This window comes from Octopus sinensis, linkage group LG2 (genome assembly GCF_006345805.1).
Source record: "Octopus sinensis linkage group LG2, ASM634580v1, whole genome shotgun sequence".
Lineage (NCBI taxonomy): Eukaryota > Metazoa > Mollusca > Cephalopoda > Octopoda > Octopodidae > Octopus > Octopus sinensis.
Window position 1 is genome coordinate 40,727,760 of NC_042998.1, and position 21,662 is coordinate 40,749,421.

Here is a 21,662-nt window from a genome sequence, read left to right on the forward strand (position 1 = left end):
CAGAAAAGCTATGTGGCAATCCTCTGAAATGGTGACTTCCACTTAATGGATGGTGTCATCATCAATGGCGAAATGTGGTTGTCCAGGAATAGCAGCAGTTTCCACTGATGTCTGATCACATTTGAACTCGTGATGCCAGTGCTTGACTACATCATATGATGGTGCATCGTCACCATGAACTTCTTTCAACTCATCGAAAATTTCTTTTGGTGTACAATCTTTTGAGTATAAGAACCTAATTACTGATCTGCATTCAACTACCTCCATTATAACACCTTAATCCACTTCAGCAGCCATAAAAGACAAAGTGGAAAGCTGCATTTTACAATGTGACATATAGAAACATGTATAATTATACCTGTACAAGTTCATTTCCTGCAATAACCTGAAGTGGATCAGGGAAAATCTTTAATGAACACCCCTTGAAATACTTATCCCCACTTAAACATGAATGTTCTGTTAGAAGAAACTGTATTGTGGTAGTTACCATGAGAGAAATTTTCATATTGAAAGGCAGTGAGCTGGTAGAAACGTTTGCACACCGGGCGAAATGCTTAGCATTATTTTGTCTGCCGTTTTGTATGAGATCAAACTCCACCGAGCTTGACTTTGCCTTTCGTCTTTTGGGGTCGATAAATTAAGTACCAGTTACGCACTGGGGTCGATCACATTGACTTAATCCCTTTGTCTATCCTTGTTTTTTCCCCTCTATGTTTAGTCCCTTGTGGGCAGTAAAGAAATAAGAAACTTTCATATTGGCTTTTGGTGTAAAATGCACTCTTGTTTATTTCACTACCAGTGTTGAGACCACCAGATCACGTGATTTTGACCTTGCTTGATCTTGTCAATGATGGATGCTCATCTGCTAAAGATAGCAGCAGCTCATCCTGTCACCAGTGATATAAAGAAAAACAGTATCAGAACAGGCACTGGTGTCACAACTAGTCAGTTAGCTTGTTAAAATGCTGCCTCTATCACTATATATTTTTTAACAAGCAGAGGTTATGTTCATCATCATCATTTGTGTCTATACACTTATACACATCCACTATTTTGGAGACAGGGTCGATCATCCAGTGTTTTAAATCTTGGTTTTGTCCCCATTAATGGGGGTGGCCGGATCTACCTCAATGCCAAAGCAACTTCCCTCACACCATCTTGCCATCTTGCCTGGCTTTGGGTGTTCTCCTTTTTCAAACCAACCCACCCAATCTCCTCTACCTTTCTATCTCACTTTCGCATTCCATTTACCTCAAACACAATCACCCTCCTCAGACATGCTCTTCATCCCTCCTCAACACATGCCCATACCACCTCATTCCATTTGCCCTTGCCAACCATTCCACTGATTCCTCCAGCCCCAGCATTCCCATCATATCCCCAGTCCTCCTCTTATCAAAGAGCTTCACCAAACACATTTCTCTCACCATTGCTCTCTCAGTCCTACTCGAAATTACCATCTCTCTCTACCTCAGACACCATGTCTCACTCCCATACAGCATTGCAGCTCCCATACAACTCTTATAGACCCTTCCTTTCATCTTTAATGAGAACCTTTTCCCATATAACAATGCTCCACATTCCCTGAACTTTATGCAGCCAAGTCTAGCTCTTGCTGTCACAGTTACTTCACATCCCTCACTTACATCCACCCTATCTCCCAAATAACAAAACCTTCTCACCATTTCCACCTCATTACATAGTGTTTCTACCAGCCCTCCAGCTCCTTTTGGGGAAGGATTTAAGTCAATTAAAGTTTTGGGGAATGATTTAAGTCAATTACATCGACTGCAGTTCTCAACTGGTACTTATTTTATCAAAAGAATCAAAGGCAAAGTGGACCTTGGCAGAATTTGAACTCAGAATATAAAACAGATGAAATGCCACTAAGTATCTCGCCTGGCATTCTAATATTCTGTCAGCTTGCCTTACCTTATATATATATTAACGTGTACGGTACCATATATCCACTATGGATGATTTTTACTAACTGGTTTTGCACTGGGTATTAAACCAGCTGTTAGATAACAACATGGTTAAGAAGTAGCATGTGCTTGTCAGAGCTAGCAGATATGGAAAAGTATACTAACTGCTCTCTGTTATTTGTGATGAAAAAATACATCTGGTTTGTAGGTGCTGTGAAAAATGTCATAACAAACTGAGCAAGGGTTATGTTGAGAGTTACATCCCTTGATTCCAAAAGTCTTTGAGATGTCAATCTACAAGAATTTTCTGAAAATGCATGTTGGGGTTAGGGGTTGGTATTTGTATAGGGTTGGACTATGTGTAGGGGTATTATATGAAGAAGGTTTTGGTGGGAAATGGGGGTGCTGGATAGTTGTCCAAATTCTTAAGCCCATGTTTGGGTACATATGTGTCTGTGCTTGTTTGTAAATGTTTTCATTAAACTCTTTGCTACATTCTCAGGATATGATGGTGAAAGAGCCAGATGTGGAGAACTGGTGATTATAGTTATGGTGGGGCTCATAGATACAATAAAATATATCTTCTTTCAAGTAGGCAAGTGCTAAAGATATCACTTCTGCAGTTGAGGTAGATGTTTGGATACTGAGAGATTTTTAATATTGTTCTTTCCTCAGCTAAACATAATCTGCATTTTCTGCTGCTATTAAAATATGCTCTACACTTCTCTGAGATGTTCCACTTTATCTCTTACCCATGGTACTTTCTTTTAATGATCAAAGATGCCTGGCTGAGGCCATGGTATTTCATCTCTCCAAGATATTGAAAGAGACTTATGGTTATTGAATCTGATCCCAAAGAGACCCTCTATTACTCTCACATACTTCTGCATGTTTGGTTGCTCATTTTTGGCTTTTGACATTACCTCTGTCTCATATATAACTGTTTCTGCATTACAGTGGCTATTAAATGGACATATGGTGTTACCTCTACATGAGCGCCCTGCCTCTGTCTTAGGTGTAGGCCTATCAACTAATATCTTCCTTTACATTAGGTGCACTGTTAAAGAAAACTCTTAAGCTGTGCATATTAAAAATTTTACTGAACCTATTTGCATGGGGAAAGTGTTTATTCATTAAACCAAGAAAAATTCTACCCACACAAATTTTTACACTTAAGTTGAAGTGGGAGATGAACTACAACACTTGTAGGGATTGTCAATGGAGTTTCAACCAATGGAGTTTCATCTATGGATGATGATGACAACACTTTCTGGTGGTGTTTTCTCTTGGAGGGGTTAGACTCCAACAAATAATTAATTTTATCCTTAAAAGTGCTGGCAGCCAGTGCTTCATTGTAGTATAGGATAGTTTCATCAAAAATCTCTTTACTTGAAAATAGGTTGGAGGTTCATTTGCTGACTTCTTTTACCAAGTTTCTGAACACAATGGCTGGATGACAGGAAGTTGTGTGTTTGTGTGAGAGTGTGTGTGTGTATGCACATGTGTGCATATATGTGCGTGTGTGCATGTGCATGCATGTGTGCATGTGTGGTGGAGGTGGTGGTGGTGGTGGTGGTGTGTGTGTGTGTATGCGTTCTTAGTAAACAGGAAAATAAACAATACACTTATCTCTTCAGGAAAAAAGATCTTAGAAAAGATGTATGCAGAAATTTCATACTGTATGCCCAGAACAAACTATGGACACACAAGAAATACAGAGGAATCACAGGAAGATTAATAGAGGAAATAGATTTTGTTTGAGGCAGATGCACATGACTAAGAATACATGGGAAACAGATTTTCGTGAATCCCCAGGAAGACCTTTAGAGGTAGTAGATAGTTTATGTTACCTAGATGATCTAATCAGCAGTGGAGGAAAGTATAGTTGGTAGAATATGAACCAGCTGGAGAAAATACAGAGGGCTATATCCTCTGTTGGCAACAAAAGGTGCCTCTCTTAGAGTGAAAGGCAGATTGTATGACACTTGTGTACAGCAATGCTATATAGTGAAATGTGAGGATATAGTAGTGAAATGCTGAGGATATGTGAAGATTGGAAAGAATGAAGCCAGCTTGCTCTACTGGATGTGCAAAGTAATTATGCACATCTGACAAAGTGAAAATGTATTGAGAGAAAAATTGGGCATAAGAGGTATCAGATTTTGTGTCCAAAAGAGAAGACTGCACAGGCTCATGACGCACTGGGATGACAGCTGTATAAAGAAGTGTTGATTGCTCAATGTGGAAGGAACTCTTGATAAGGTGGAATTAGTAATTGAAACAGAACACTGTGCTTGGGGTATATTGATATAATTTTAATATTAATGTAATATTTGTACTGCCAATTTTTTATCAGCTCTACTTTAGATCATTGGTTATTAATACATGAGGATATATTAAAAGATCTACTGAGAAGTGTATGTTTTAAGCCTGTAGAGCTGCCTCTAAGTATAGAACCTATTATAGATAAGTAGCATACATATAATATATTCCATGTTTGTTGCTTGTAAGATTCAAGTGCCAAACAGCACCAATTGTTGGTAAAATAGTAAAAAAAATGTTTACAGTTGCATTTAAAAGACAACTTTTTCCTTCAATGATCACAAGGCCATGTTTGAAATAAATTGTAATATATCTCAAAATTAACATTAATATTTTCTACTCTAATTTACATATATTTCCAGGTATATGCACAAACATGCTCACACACACACACACACACACACACACACGCATGCACACACGCGTGCACACACACACACACACGCATGCACACACACATGCACACATGCATGTGAACACACACACACACATGACAGTTTCTGAGTTAATTGAAAATTGTCAAATTTTCAATTTTCACATACATTTGAAATGGTGCATTTTTCACATATTAAAGAATTCCAAATTTTTTTCTAACAGATGCAGAATCTCTTAATTGAACTGTTTCAGCATGATGAAATACGACATTAATTTGGATGGAATGAGGCAAAATTCCAAATTTGAAACAGGTATGGAATCAGTGAAAATTGTGAATGTTTACATGAAATATGTTGAAAATTATCTATTCTAAATAAATAACAATAGAAATAATTTTAAAGAAATATGAAACTTGTTAAAAATGGAGAAATAGACAAAATTTCATATTCCTGCAAGGTGTGCTTATGATGAAAATGATGCAATTTTATAGCATTAAGAATTTGAATTTATATATTCTGTTAGATTCATGGAATCTTAAGTTGAGAAGTGGAGTATTTCTATGTTTGTGTGTATCTGAGTGAATAATTCTGATGAAATATATATTAAGTTGCATGGAATGAGGCAAAATTCCAAAATTCTAACAGTTATGGGATTAGTGTAAATGGTGAAATTTTATATCATTAATCTGAAAAGCATTGATTCTAACAAATGCAAAATCCTTTATGTAAAATACACAAACCTTGTATGGGTTTAATAAAATGAATAATTATTAAAATATTTGACACCTTATAAGTAGATTGAAAATGAACAAAATTTTATATTTTTGTCTGGTTAACTGGAAATGGTGCATTTTCATATATTAAAGCAGTTGAAAATTTTCTAGTTTTCTAGGTGGAGTTTCTCTTGATTGAACTGTTTCAACAGATTTGAGTGAAACCAAGTGAATCAATCTGATGAAATTCAACATTGAGATGAATGGAGTGAGACATAATTCCAATTTATTAGCTGGTATAGCATAGAAATGGTTCATTTTAACATATTAAAGAATTTCAAATATTATCATTATATTATGCTGTAAATCTCTTATGAAAGCTATTTCAGTATAATTATGTGTTAACAAGTGAATGGTTTGTGATGAAATTTGACAATTGGGTGGAATGAGATATAATTCCAAATTTCAAGCAGATTACACATAGAGTAAAAATGGCACATATCCACACATTAAAGAATTTTCAATCTTTTTTTTTCTTCTAAAATGTTCAGAATTTCTAATGAAAATTATTTCAGTATTATTGAATGCAAACAAGTGATTCTGATCAAATTTGACAATGAGTTAGATGGAATGATGAAAATACTGAATTTTCACATTGAAAAAGTGGAAAATAATCTCTTCTAATGAATGCAGTATTTCTTAAGTATTAAAGTTGAGGTGTAATATGAATAGTTTTAAAGATATTAAATATTTTTCATCTGGGATATAAATGGTCACAATTTCATTTTTCTGTCTGGTAATACTTATTGTGGAAATAGTACATTCCCAGATATTGTTGAAATGTTTTTACTCTAACTACTCTAGCAGGCTCAGAGACTCTTAAGTGAACTATTTACAGCATATTATGAAGAATTTTAATAAAATTGAGACTTTTTATATAGGATAAGATGATGCATTATTCCAATTTTCTAACATGTACAAGATCAGTAAAGGTAGTGGAAGTTTACAAAATATGAAAATTATTTATTCTAGCATATCTCAAATGTCTTAAGCGAAATATATCATCCCTTTTAGATGCATCATAATAAGCAACTATAGAGATAGTCAATGCATTATAAATTAGATGAAAATGGCTAAAATGCCATTATTTAATGGTACAGAGGAAATGGTGAATTTTCACGCTTTACAGTAAGTGAAATTGTTCTATTCTAGTGTGTGCAGATGTCCTTATATTAACAATTTCAGTCTTCTTGGGTACCTCAAATGAATAATTCTAATAAACTATAGTATTTCCAAAGTTGGTGGAACATCCAAAATTTCCTATTTCCACTAGGTGGAACCTGAATTTCACAAATTAAATTAGTTACTTTCTTTTTTAATTATGACAGGTACTGAAACTTTTATATGAGCAATTTCAGTATATCTGAGAGCCATCAACTGTGTTATTCTAGAATAATTTTAAAGATATATGACATTTTATGAGTTGGATAATTTTTTTGCTAAGTATGCATATAGTGGAAATGGTATGTATTCATGTATTAACCATTACTGCAATGGTTAAATTTTTGCATACTAATGTGCAGATAGAGAATTAATTTGTTGAAATTGGCTGAAATTGATATCATCAAGTTGTCAAAAAATATGTGTACTACATCATATGAAATTTGGAGAATTCTGGAAAGTACCTCACAATCAAAAACAGGTTAACTTGGTTCCTGCATCTCAGTGCATGCATAGAACTGAGTGTCCTTGGTTCTCATGCAGTAAAGTTTAAAGAAATTGCAATATCTTTTTATTTTAATAGATGCCTAACCTCCTGAGAGATATATTACAGCATGCTTGGGTGAAATCAAGTGAATAATTCTAATAGAGTTTGATTATATGTTAGATGAGTTAAATTTCCAAACTTTTAACAAGCATTAAACCAGAGACTTTTCACTAAGAATTATCTGTTCTAACAAATGCTGGTTCTCTTGAATGAGTAAAGTCAGGTAAGAATAATTTTAAAGAAATATGAGACTGTCTGAGTGAATGAAATGATCGAAATTTTATATTTCAGCCAGCTATATGGTGGAAATAATGCATTTTCACACATTAAACTTCCTGTAATTTATTTGCTCTATTGGGTTCAGAACCTCTTTTGTAAACCAATCCAACGTTTTAACAAAATAAGGCAGAGTTCCAAATTTCTAGCATTTATATGGAAGGAGATGATTGAGGAAAATAGTGTGAACAAAGAAGGGAGGATAATGAGTATAAGAAATAGAAGTAGTTCCAAGGTGGTGAGGAGGTTACTGCTAGTGCAAAGAAAAAAGGAGTAATATTTGCTGATATTGCCCTCAAGAGATTATGGCCACCAAGTAGTGCCATGGATAAAAGAATGATGGAGGGCAGGTTGTTAGGGGAATGAGATGTGGGAAATGCTTGAAGGGCAGAATGAGTTATGATCATAAACAGAATGCTTTAAGGAAATCATTTTTACTTTGGTAGACAGGTCTTCTTGGGCACAGTGAATTGCTAATCATCTCAGTGTTTTATCACTTCTTCCATAAGGCTCAGAATCTTCAGGTCAGCTTTCACTACTCTTTCTCATGTCTTCCTAGGACTCCCTCTTCTACAAATTCCATCCACTTTGAGCAATTGGCTCTTTTTTATGCAGCTGTCCTCATTTATGTGCATTACATGATCAACCCAGTGGAGATTTTTTCTTGCACACTACATCTAATTCCTCTTATGCTCAATTTTCAACATGACATTGCACATCCATTGAAACATATTAATTTCATTCCTCTCTAGTCTTCACATGTCCCCTACATTCAAGTGTCTATGTTTCACTGCCATGTAGCATAGCTGTTCATACACAGGCATCATACAATCTTTCACAGAGAGAGAAAGGGAGAAGAGAGACCTTTGCCAATAGAGATAATAGCTCTCTGAACTTCCTCCATCCTATTCTTAGTCTAGCTGCTATATTTTCAGAGCATCCTCCTCCACCATTAATTCAGTCACCTAGGTAGCCTAGGTGCAGTTTAGAAAATCTATCCCTCATTTGTCCTTGGTGTTCATTAAATATGAACTACAATTGTTCCATGTTTTCCTAGGGAGTAGAGTTCTGAATGTTATCCTGCTTACTAGTACTTAGGTCTTTACTAAATTAACTCTAAGGCTCTTTAATTTCAAGTTTTGCTCCCACACCTGGAATTTCTTTTCTAATTCAATTACATCCATTTTTCCATGCTAGCATAGATTAGATGAGTGTGTGTGCGCATGCACGCGCGTGCATATACAACTTTAATGCAATATTAATGTAAGAGACGACTCAAAGCTTGTATATACTTTGATTGCACATTGTCATTAGCCTGTTTTAATACACACCGTTGCTTGCATACACTTATACATGACCATATAACACCTCTTAACATAGAAGCCAATGAAAACAAACATTTAAAGATTTGAAATAGAATTGCTGAATTATAATTGATGTATTTTTAAAATAATAAATTATGATTTCTTAATATTTAACATAACCGTTTTACTTATCCTACATTACCAGATAAGCTATACAATGATAAAACTTACAATTGTAATATGAATACATAACATCCAGCTGTGTGTGTGTGTTAGTGTGTGTGAGTGTGTGTATGCATATGTGTAAAGCTGTGTCTGTGTGTATACACACATATATAAAATTTTAAAGTAAGCGATAAACAGTATTAAACAATAATTAGGTTTGTAAACAAGAATTTGAGATTTAAGATCTTTTATGGTATACAAAATGATATAGATTATATCTATTTGTATGTATATTAATCCCCATGTTTCTGACATCTTCATCTCAATCTTTATTATTTAGAGTTTCATTTCAAAATTTTTTATCGTCTTTTCTCATTGCTCTTTATTCATTCTGTTATTTCATTTCATTCTCATATTTCCATTTCCTTCTTAACTTGTCTCACCACCATGTATCTGTCCCACTCTCTTGCTTATTCTTTTTCTTACTCTCTTCTCTCTCTCTTTCTCTTTCTATCTCTCTCTTACACTTTCTCTCTTTCACTATCTCTTTCTCCATGTCTCTCTTTACCTACCTGTCTACATACCCACCTTTCTACCTACCTGCCTATTTACCAACCTACCTGCCTATTTACCAACCTACCTGCCTATCTATTTGTTTATCTATGTCTCTTTCTCTTCTTATCTATTTCTCTTTATCTCTCTCTCTGTTTCACTGTCTATCTATCTATCTATCTATCTATCTATCTATCTATCTATCTATCTGTCTGTCTGTCTGTCTGTCTATCTATCTATCCATCTACCCGTCTGTCTGTCTATCTATCTATCCATCTACCCATCTGTCTGTCTGTCTATCTATCTATCCATCTACCCATCTGTCTGTCTGTCTATCTATCTATCTATTCATCTATGTCTCACTCTCTCTCTCTCTCTCTTTCTCTTTCTATCTCTCTCTTACACTTTCTCTCTTTCACTATCTCTTTCTCCATGTCTCTCTTTACCTACCTGTCTACATACCCACCTTTCTACCTACCTGCCTATTTACCAACCTACCTGCCTATTTACCAACCTACCTGCCTATCTATTTGTTTATCTATGTCTCTTTCTCTTCTTATCTATTTCTCTTTATCTCTCTCTCTGTTTCACTGTCTATCTATCTATCTATCTATCTATCTATCTATCTATCTATCTATCTGTCTGTCTGTCTGTCTATCTATCTATCCATCTACCCGTCTGTCTGTCTATCTATCTATCCATCTACCCATCTGTCTGTCTGTCTATCTATCTATCCATCTACCCATCTGTCTGTCTGTCTATCTATCTATCTATTCATCTATGTCTCACTCTCTCTCTCTCTCTCTCTCTCTCTCTCTCTCTCTTTCTCTTCTATGTTTCTCTAATATTTCCTTCATCTTCTACCATACAACTTTTTCTCATTTTCTCAACAACTCCTTTTTCTTCTTTAGCTTTAATTTTGTTATTATTGTTGCTATTGTTGTTCTCTCAGCCTTTTCCATTCTCCTCCTTCACATCCGTTTCCTTCATTTCTCACTCTCCAATTATTGTATCTGTTTCATCCCCTATCGTATTTTCATTTAAACATTCCTTTCTCCCTCTACTACCACCACCACCACCACCACCACCAATACCACCACCGCCACCACTACTAGTGACATGCACTGATTTCCAAGTCACCTGTTTTATAAGATGCCATCTTTACAGTGTCTTCTCATTGTGAATCTGATGTAGCTGCAATATCACACACTAGAAATTATTCATATACCGTTATATTAATAAATAAATAAATAAATAACTAAATAAATAAAACTTTTGGAAATTACAAGTTTTAAGTTTTTTCTTTTTTTTTTTAGTAACCTTCTTGTTATCTTGTATTGTTCAATTCCATGTAGTTGTATCAAACATCATATGATGCACACATGCAAACTAAATTTGGGTTTGTTAGTGTTCATTGTTATTTTTGTTTATGAAAAGTCTGTTTTTTTTATATATATATTGTTATTGTTGTTATGAATGTTGTTGATTTTTATTACGGCAATGAAAGTATTTTAACAATGATTCATGAATTCTATTTGAAATTAAAGAAAGAGAAAATGTTTACAAAAATAACAACCAATAAAAGAGCATCAATATTAACAACCAGCAACACCAACAACATTGAAATAATAAATAGTATGTTCTAGTAAGAAGCCTTCCTTAGGGCTATAAAGATAATTTGTATTTACAGTAAAGATAGTTTTGATAGTTATGGAGAAGGTAGTGCTAGTTGTGATGGGGCTGATAGAGTGTTGATATTGTGATAATGTGGGTGTTGGTGTTCTGAGTGTGATAGTTGTATTGTAAAGATGAGAGTGATAAGTTGAGGTGCTAGTAGTTTTTGAGCTTTGTATAGAGTGTGAACAGAAACAGGTATAGGGGTGGGAGAGCTAGGTATAATTGTAGTAATTAGGTTAGTCACAATGATAGTGATAGTAATGTTGGTAGTGATAATGATAGTGACATGGATGATTTTAGAGATGGGGATGATGGTAAAATTGCACAAAAATGAAGCTAGATTTTCTTATTTCTATAAAATTATCAATGTCTAAAGAAACTGACTATTTTACCTGTATAAAATATTCATTTATCTAGATATTATATGTCTGTTCTTATGCTTGACAATAACTTTCTGTCCACCCATTCTCAGGTTATTTTCTGATGTTTAAATTCTACATATGTGTATGTTACTAAACTGGATTTTTAACTGAAAATTCTAATTTTACAACTATGGTGTTGTGTGTGCCTCAGTGATTATGAGTTGTGACATAATCACTGTCATGGAGCATAGCTGTTCATACACTGGCATCATACAATTTAATTTTCAGTCAAAAAGAGAGAGAGAGAGAGACTTTTGTGAATAGAGATAATAGCTCTGTGAACTTCCTCCACCCTATTCTTATAATTTAAAAACCATGGCATTGTGCCTCAGTGGTTATGAACTGTGATAAATGTGATAGGTAGTCATTAACACTTCAGCACCTTAACATCATGCTTCTATGTAAATATTCACATTTCAAAAAATTGTGCTATTCATGATAGTATGGAAAATCTGGCATGAAAGATGCTTGCATTAGAACTAAAAATGTTCTACTCTTGGATGTATAACTCAGCTTGTCTGTCTACTTGGTAATAAATAAATAAATAAATAAATAAATAAATAAATAAATAAATAAATAAATGTGTCTTCCATTTTATGATTGTGAAGTTTGTGGTAAGAAGTGCATCCAAAGTAGGAAAAAATTTCATTTCAACAAAATGAAAATGTTTAAATTTGCAAAACTTCTCATTCAAGAAAAAAAAAGACTGTAAAAAGAGGGAAAATACAATATAGTTGAGAGAAATGCAATGACATCAAAACAACTGGAAATGAATGAAAACTATTTCAAATATTAACAAATTTTAATCTTGGCAATTAAGATTAAATTTATTCAAGTATATTTTCATAGATTAATTTATATGAGGGTGGTATTATATTTTGTGAAGAATACATATTCATCATTTTGAAAAACAAGCAAAAACAATAAGAAAAAAATTAATAGCATGTTTTTAATTTGGTGAAATTTAGTTTGCATCAATTTTGCTTCAATTTCCCTATAGAGATTAGAATGTGAGTTTCTCTAAATAAAAAGTATATTTCATTCCAATGCATTAATGTCTACAAAAGGACAAAAAATACTTTTGTTAGTTTGTGACCTGTTTTGACCACATGAAGTCTGAGTTGAATAATTTGATGCCATAATAATGCTACTAAATCACAAAGGAAAAAGATATTAGTTAAATTACACCAGCAGTAATTGTTCAAAATATCAGCAAGTTAATTATATTCTAAAAAATTAAATGAAGCACTTAAAAAAAAAAATCACCTTAATACTGAGTGCATTCACATGTTTGAAAATAATACAAAAAAATTTATGCTTTTTCTTCTCTTGTTTACCAACTGAAACCTGGGCTGATATAAAAATTTCAACAAAAGGTTTTGCAGAATAGAATAAAAATGAACAATTGACACTAAATGGTAGTCTTATCTTCATCATTATTAATGCACTTATTTATGTAACAGAATATTTACCCCATAAAATTGAAAAACTTAGTAAACTGAAAGAATGAACAAAGACAATTGACCTGAATTCCATAAGTTTAGTGTACCAGCTGAATTGTAAACTATATAAAACATAAAGGAATTTGGATCTACTGGCTCAATGTCGTCTGAATTCCAGCATAGGAATTTTATTAATTATTTACAAAAAACAAATTTCATTCCATTGGAAATACCACAAATAATAATAATAATAATAATAATAATAATAATAATAATAATAATAATAATATAATAATAATAATAATAATATAATAATAATAATAATAACAATAATGATGATGATGATGATGATAATGATGATGATGATGATGATGACATATAAAGTCACAAGGATGTAACTGTAGAGGTGAGGTAAGATTTCATCAAACCAGGACCATTACTCAGTTTCAATTACCCAGGTGTACCTATTTTCCCTATACCCTTAAGTCAACAAGTTAATGACCCAGTATATGATACCATTAGATGTAACTACCAATATTAGAGTATTTTAAATAACTGGTTATTTTCTATTTTATTATGAACATATACTCCAGCATTACCACAGTCCAATAATTGAAACAAGTAAAAGAATATGCACATTAAATGAAGTTCTTAACCTTGTGACATTCATTCAGATTACATACTTATTCACACTGTTTTGAATTAATCATACATTATCTCATAGATTCAAGATTTTAAAGATGTGATTGTTTAGAATGACATTATAGGGTAGGTGGGAGAAGCTGGATATGGCCTGTTTAAATGCGAAAGTGTTAAATAAAACATGCTTGCCATTTCTATCTACAAAACAGTTTTAGTGTACTACATAGATAATGTTATTAAAACCATATGACTCAGTCATACTAGATGCCTGTTTTAAAATTGGACTATCTACTATGTTCTTTATTGCACATGACTTCAATTTACTCAGCTAAATGAATTACTGTTGCTGACTTACCAAATTTGCTTACTTACTATTAGGGATTTATCTAATTATCCCAAATTAATAACTACTTAACTACTTTGGCACAGGTAAGGCTATGTAATTGGGAAAGTGGGAAAGTGTCTTCTACTATAGCCCTGGAGCAGACCAAAACCTTGTGAGTGGATTAGGCTGATGAAAGGGAAAAAAACTAGAAGTAGTTGATAGCTTCCAAATCAGTACCAGGGGTGGATGCTATGTGAGTGTAGCTGTTAGAATAAGAATAGGCTGGGCAAAGTTCAGAGGGCTCCTACCTCTGCTAGTAATAAAGAGCCTCTCACTCAGAGTGAAAGGTAGACTGTATAATGCCTGTGTGTGAACAGCAATGCTACATGGCAGTTAAACATCGGCTGTGACTGCTGAGGAAATGTGTAGGCTTGAAAGAAATGAAGCTAGTATGCTTTGCTAGATGTGTAATGTCAGTGTGCATACATGACAGAATGTAAGCACCCTGAGAGAAATGTTGGACATAAAAAGCATCAGAAGTGGTGTGAAAGAGAGACAACAGTGCTGGTATGGTCATGTGATGTGTATGGATAAGGACAGCTGTGTGAAGAAATGTCACACCCTAACAGTGGAGGGAACCTGTTGAAGAGGTTGATATGGGATGAGGTGGTGAAGCATGACCTTCGAATGTTGGGCCTCACAGAGGCAATGACCAGCAACCTTTGGAGATATGCCATGCTTGAGAAGACCTGGCAAGTCTAGTGAGATCGTTGTTGTGACTGATGCCAATGTCATATTACTGACTTGTTTAAAAGCACCCTTCAATTGCTAGGTGATATGGTGTGCTTGTGAAGACCTGTTCAACCAAGTGAAATCATAGTTGTGACATGTAAAAAACACCATTTGAGTGTGGCTAAGGTGCTGCCGGACTGGTACCTATGCCAGTGACACATGAAAAGTTTCATTCGAGTGTGGATGATGCCACTGCCACTTGACTGGTACTCATGCTAGTGACATGTAAAAAGCACCATTTGAGCATGGCCAGTGCCAGTGCCACCTGACTGGCACCTGTGCTAGAAGCACATAAAAAGAACCATTTGAGCATGGCTAATGCTAGTACTGCTTGACTGGCTCCCATGCCAGTGGCACATAAAAAGCACCCACTACACTCATGGCGTGGTTGGTGTTAGGAAGGGCATCCAGCTGTAGGAATCTTGTCAAATCAGACTGGAACCTAGTGCAGCCTCCCGGTTTACCAGTTTTCAGTCAAACCATCCAACCCATGCCAGCTTGGAAAGTGAATGTTAAACAACGATGATACTGATGATATATATATATATATATATATATAATATATATATATATATATATATATATTATATATATATATATATATATATATATACACACATACATATATATGTACACACACGCATGTATGTATAAGTGTGTAAATATGTATGTGTGTATATGCATGTAATAAGCACCATTCAAGCGTGGGTCAATGCCAGTGCCACCTGACTGGCTCCCTGTGTCAGTAACATGTTAAAAGTACCATCTGAACATGGTCAATACCAGGGCCACCTGACTGGCTCCTGGGCTGGTAGCACGTAAAAAGCACCCACAACATTCTCGGAGTGATTGGCATTAGGAAGGGCATCCAGCTGTAGAAACCTTGCTAGATCAGAGTCAAACTCATGCCACCATGGAAAGCAGACATTAAATGATGATGATGAAGATGATATATTCTTTTTTTCTTCAACTTGTTTCAGTCATTTGATTGCAGCCATGCTGGAGCACCACCTTAAATGGTTTTTAGTCGAACTAATTGACCCAAGGATTTATTCTTTGTAGGCCTAGTACTTATTCTGTTAGTCTCTTTTGCTGAAATGCTAAGTTACAGGGATGTAAACATATCAATATTGGTTGTCAAGTGATACTCGGGGTGACAAACATGGACACAAAGACACACATATATAAATACATACATACATATATATATATACAACAGGTTTCTTTTAGTTTCCGCCTACCAAATCCACTCAAAAAGCTTTGGTCAGCCTGAAGCTATAGCAGAAGACACTTGCCTAAGGTGCCATACAGTGGGACTGAACCCAGAACCATGTGGTTGAGAAGTAAGTTTCTTACAGCACAGCCATGAACTTGTGTCTCCAAGCAATCCCTAGGTTTGGAGCAAATTCAGTTTGCAAACCAGGATACTGATACAAGAAGCAACAGGATATGAAACAAATTTGAGATGGCTTCTGGCTGATAGCCCTCTACTGGCCAACTCATGTGGAGTTATTGATCTGGAAGTGATATCAGTTATTTTCTTTGTTGTTTTGGCTTATGTGATTGGACAGGATGTTGGTGAGTTGTCACTACTATGCTTGGAAGCTGTCATATGGTTTAATGTGTAAATAATGTAGCATTGAAGTGAATGATTACTCAATACTTTGTGGTAGAGTACATATTTATTAACTTTTATAAGTAACAGAGTGACATTGACTTCAAAGTGTCAGCTTGCATCCCATCATCAGTCTGAAGATGTTGGGCAAGATGAAAATTTGAAGTTATTGTCATTTAACTTCTAAAAGTTAACACACATACACACACACACCAGATAAGTATTCAGATGTTAAATAAGTTAAGTATGTTTAAACATTAGAAAACTTTAGTGTACACAAATTTAGTGACATTTTACAATATTATCGTTGTGTTACAATATTTTCCCTATGCCTCCAATTCCCTATGTAGTTCTTCGCCTATACATAAATAGATCAGATGGGAAGAGCAAATCTATTTTACTTAATGATTAACATTGAAATTTATTGATTGTCATTGCAAAAGCCACTCATACTGGAAACCGAAAACATGTATGGTTGATTGGCCGAGTGATGTCAAGTGACTCAGTTTAATTCTTGGCATAATGACTAACAATATCACTTTCTATTATGTGTTCATTTAAATAATGAGTTACAGGAATTCATGTTTCATTATAAAGCCCATTAACCTTAGTGAGTTAAATTTCACAATAGCTTACAACATGTGCTCCTTTCTTTGACCATTTTCAAGGTCAATGCATGGAGCACTCTCCAATAAGTTATAGCCGTTTAGGAACTCCAATGGATAATTGCTCAAATTGTGTTCATCATTGCAGGAATTAATGCATTTGTAAATGACCGTTCCTACATCCAATATGTTGATAATTTCTTCTTTTATAGAATCAGCAATAACGAGTTAGATCCCTAATGAAAGAAGATGATAACACACCATAGCTATCAATAAGGCCATTTGGGTTATCACTTTGCATTTGACCCATGAAACATTGACAACATTCAGCTCTTAGTTCCCATTGATTCTTTTGATTCCATTGATGCTGCCCTTTTTCAACTTTGTATAAGCTATGATCAAAACACCCATGTAATAATCTTCCTCCCACTCGAAACACTTCAAAATTATTGATTTAATGCATCTTCTTATATGCATTATGGTCTAACTACATTATTTCTTTATTTATTTGTTTCTTTGTTTTGTTATTATTCATGCCCTTGAAAATTATGCCCCAACCTTTCTTTACTCACCTTAGAAATCAAAGAAAAAACAAGCAAAGTGTAACAGCTCATAATCCTGATTCAGCTGATTAAATTGCTGTAAATATTTATCATGTTTATGTACAACAAAACCATAATATACACTAGTGTTTCCTCCTTTTCTCATTAAAACAGCATCTGTTAGAAACAGAAAGATCAGAACTTCTCATCTCATAGAATATGAAGATAGGTACATGCATGGCTATTGGCACAGTTGTGGCTTGTTTCCAAGCCATATGGTCTTGGGTTCAGTCCCACTATGAAGTATCTTGAGCAAGTGCCTTCTACTATAGCCCCAGACTGACCAAAGCTTTGTGAATGGATTTGATAGATGGAATACACACACACACAATATATATATATATATATATATATATATAATTATATATAATGTATATATATATATATATATATATATATATCATTATTATTATTGAGTGAGAGAGCAGTACATGCCATCATGACTACCCATCTGATAAGGGTACACTAGGCACATGCATCACAACCATATGTGTGCGACATGGTGATCTCTATTATTATTATTATTATAATTATTATTATTATTATTATTATCATTATTATTATTACTGTTTTTCTTTTTAACTCAGATTTTGTTGGAACTCATTGAGTCTTGCACGCATAGCGGGCTTGCTACCTGCAGTCTGTGGCACCATGTTATCTGTTCTTTTCAACTATCTAGTACTTTCCCAATGAAATTGGCTATGCCAAAAAAAAAAAAAAGAGAACCTTTTGTAACAGCTCAACTGGGTACCCTATTCCAATTTCCTTTATATTCTTCTTAATGCCTTCTGTTACTGTCCCCCAGGACCTGACAGTAATTGGCACTATCTTCACATTCATTTTCCATACTCAAGCTATCTCATATTTTTATATCAGGAGTACCAGAGAAACCACACCATCATGGAAAATTGTCCATTGCTCACCACATTCTATTGACCAGGCCCTCCTGTCTCTTTGATGTAACAGATACTCATCATTGCTACTGGAATTGGAATCACCCAATCTACTGGGCAAGTAATCACTCTCAGGGTCTGAGTAATCCTAATCAAAATCAACTATTGAGGACTCCTCACATGATGTTGAAGTGGAGGTGCTTCGCGTAGGTGGATGTGACAACAAACAAAAATGAGGACTGTAAATTCAACAAAGCTGGTGTACATAGATGCAACAAACTTGGTCTCAAAGCTGGTGTAGCTGGATATGAGGACTAAGGCAAGAACCATAAACTTAACAAAATTAGTGTTGTCAGATGTGACGGTGACGGTGAAGGTAAATTTTGTGAAATACCAGAAAAATTTGCTGAACATGTACGAATTTGATAAGAAACTATAGTGGAAATTGTGGTGTAATCACCAAAACTGCAGCTTTTATTCTATTATGGTGATGAAGTCTTGAGCAGTGTTGGAAAACCTATCAGATTCCTTGAAATTTGCATTATTGCCTCTATTATTGATGCCATGAGTGATAGCTGATATTTATGTCAGCCGATACACAAACAAGTACAAAATCACAGCAGATACAGCCATGTATATTTATGATTCAAAGCAAGTACACAGTGCATGTAAATTTATGTCAACATGAGGTTAATTGTTAGTCCAGTTGGTAGGTTTATGCCATCTCTATTTCAAGCTAATGATGGAACTTCTACAAGGTCACTCAATCTGTTAGAAATGACAGCCAAATCTCCCTCAAATCATATCTTGCCATTAAAAAGATAGATCAGATAATGTGGTCCTGAAATCCCTACTCTTTACTCTTTACTTGTTTCAGTTATGTGACTGTGGCCATGCTGGAGCACTGCCTTTAATCGAGCACATCGACCCCAGGACTTATTCTTTGTAAGCCTAGTACTTATTCTATCGGTCTCTTTTGCCGAACCCCTAAGTTACGGGGATGTAAACACACCAGCAGCGGTTGTCAAACGATGTTGGGGGACAAACTCAGACACACAAACATATACACACACATACATAAATACATACATACATACATACATATATATATATATATACACATACACACACTTTCAAGGGGCTTCTTTCAGTTTTCGTCTACCAAATCCACTCACAAGGCTTTGGTTGGCCCGGCGCTATAGTAGAAGACACTCGCCCAAGGTGCCATACAGTGGGACTGAACCCAGAACCATGTAGTTCATAAGCAAGCTACTTACCACGCAGCCACTCCTACGCCTATGAACACTCCCTGTTCATAAAAAGAAAAAAAAAAGATTAGGATGATCATGAATGAAATGCTTTTTCTTACAGATCTGCTTGATCAGAGCTGATTTTAAGGCTCAACAATGACAACAGCAGCAACAGCAGTAACAAACAACAGCAACAAAATAGCAGCAGCAGGAATTATAGTAGCAACATTGACATTGACAACAATAACAACTATCTCTGTCTGAAACCAGGTTCTGATCATTTAACTCCTCAACATGGGTTTAAGCTTCAGGCAGTGTAGAGGAAATGTGATTTTTGTTAGTAAGGCAATGTAACAACTGTTCAATTACATTAGACCACATTACTGAAGAAAAGTATTTTTAGCCCCGCTTTGATCAGCGGACAGAGATATTTACAAATAGAAAGAGAGTTACAAAAATTTTGGTTAGCATAATTTTAAAATTACAAAATATGAACTTAGGAAAATAACATAAGTGAGCCAGTGCCTTAAATCAGATTTTATGCTTTAGCATGAAAATTAAATTTTCAGTAAAATTAAGTTTTTATTTCTTGAAATGACCACTACTTTTCTCTGTGAATTACTAAGAATAATTGTCAGGTTTCTGTTTTCTTTCTCCAACTAAAATGTAAAATTCAATTTATTTTAAAATCTTCTCAGATGTTATTCAGTAAATTGCCACCTACTTGAATTATCTAAGTTCATGTCATTGAATCACTTCATTTATTTCCCTTAGCTCTCTTTTTGTGAATATGAAAGTATATCATTTCATGTTGATGAAATTCAGAAATGATCCAAGCTAAATTCAATAATGTTAGAATTCCAATAATTCAAGAAGGCTTAAATTTTCCAATAGCATAACAATGTCGAAACTGAGAAATGTGTATAAATGAGCCCCTTTTACACTCTTCTATCCACAGAAATGGTTGGCATTCAGAACAAATCATATTCATATGATATAACTGATGTCTTTCCACTTGCAGAAAATGATCTTCAGAGTAGTTCTCAAATTCTTTTGATTTCTCTTCATCATGAAAGCATACAGAGTGAATGAAAGGTGATTGCACACCTACTCTGGCAAACACATGTTCCCTTGCTTCATCTTGAGATTAAGCCTTTGCATTTTCAGTTCATGCAATATTCTCTCCATTAGTGCCCATCAAATGCTGTCATAACATATTGTTTTCTTTTTGAGTATTTCATGCAAGAGTGGTTTCATTAGCATGCATCAATTGCTTTTGCTCACATTGGAATTTATGAATCACAACTCTTCCCCTTTTCCATTTTGATTGTCTTCTCCATCACACATTTTTTGTTTGTTTGTTTTTTTCAATAGCATCCTTGGCCCTTTCTGACTGCTTTTTTTTTCTTTCCAGTGGATCTTCTTTATCCATAATGTATATGTATAGACAAACAAAATTTTTTTTCATATTGTTTAATATTGGCTCAATGATGGTTAATTACACTACTTAACCTTGTATTATTGGTTAAAACTTAAATTGTCTACCATACCCTTTGTGATTTGGATGTGGGTACTCTCTCTTTTACTCTTTTACTTGTTTTAGTCATTTGACTGCGGCCATGCTGGAGCACCGCCTTTAGTTGAGCAAATCGACCCCAGGACTTATTCTTTGTAAGCCTAGTACTTATTCTATCGGTCTCTTTTGCTGAACTGTTAAGTTACAGGGACGTAAACACACCAGTATCAGTTGTCAAGCGATGTTAGGGGGACAAACACAGACACACAAACATATACACACACACATACATACATATATATATGTACATATGTATGTGGATTTATATATATAAATCCACTCACAAGGCTTTGGTCGGCCCAAGGCTATAGTAGGAGACACTTGCCCAAGGTGTCAAGTAGTGGGACTGAACCTGGAACCATGTGGTTTGTAGGCAAATTTCTTTGGAGAGAACAAATTACAAATTATCATCAGACAAGTGA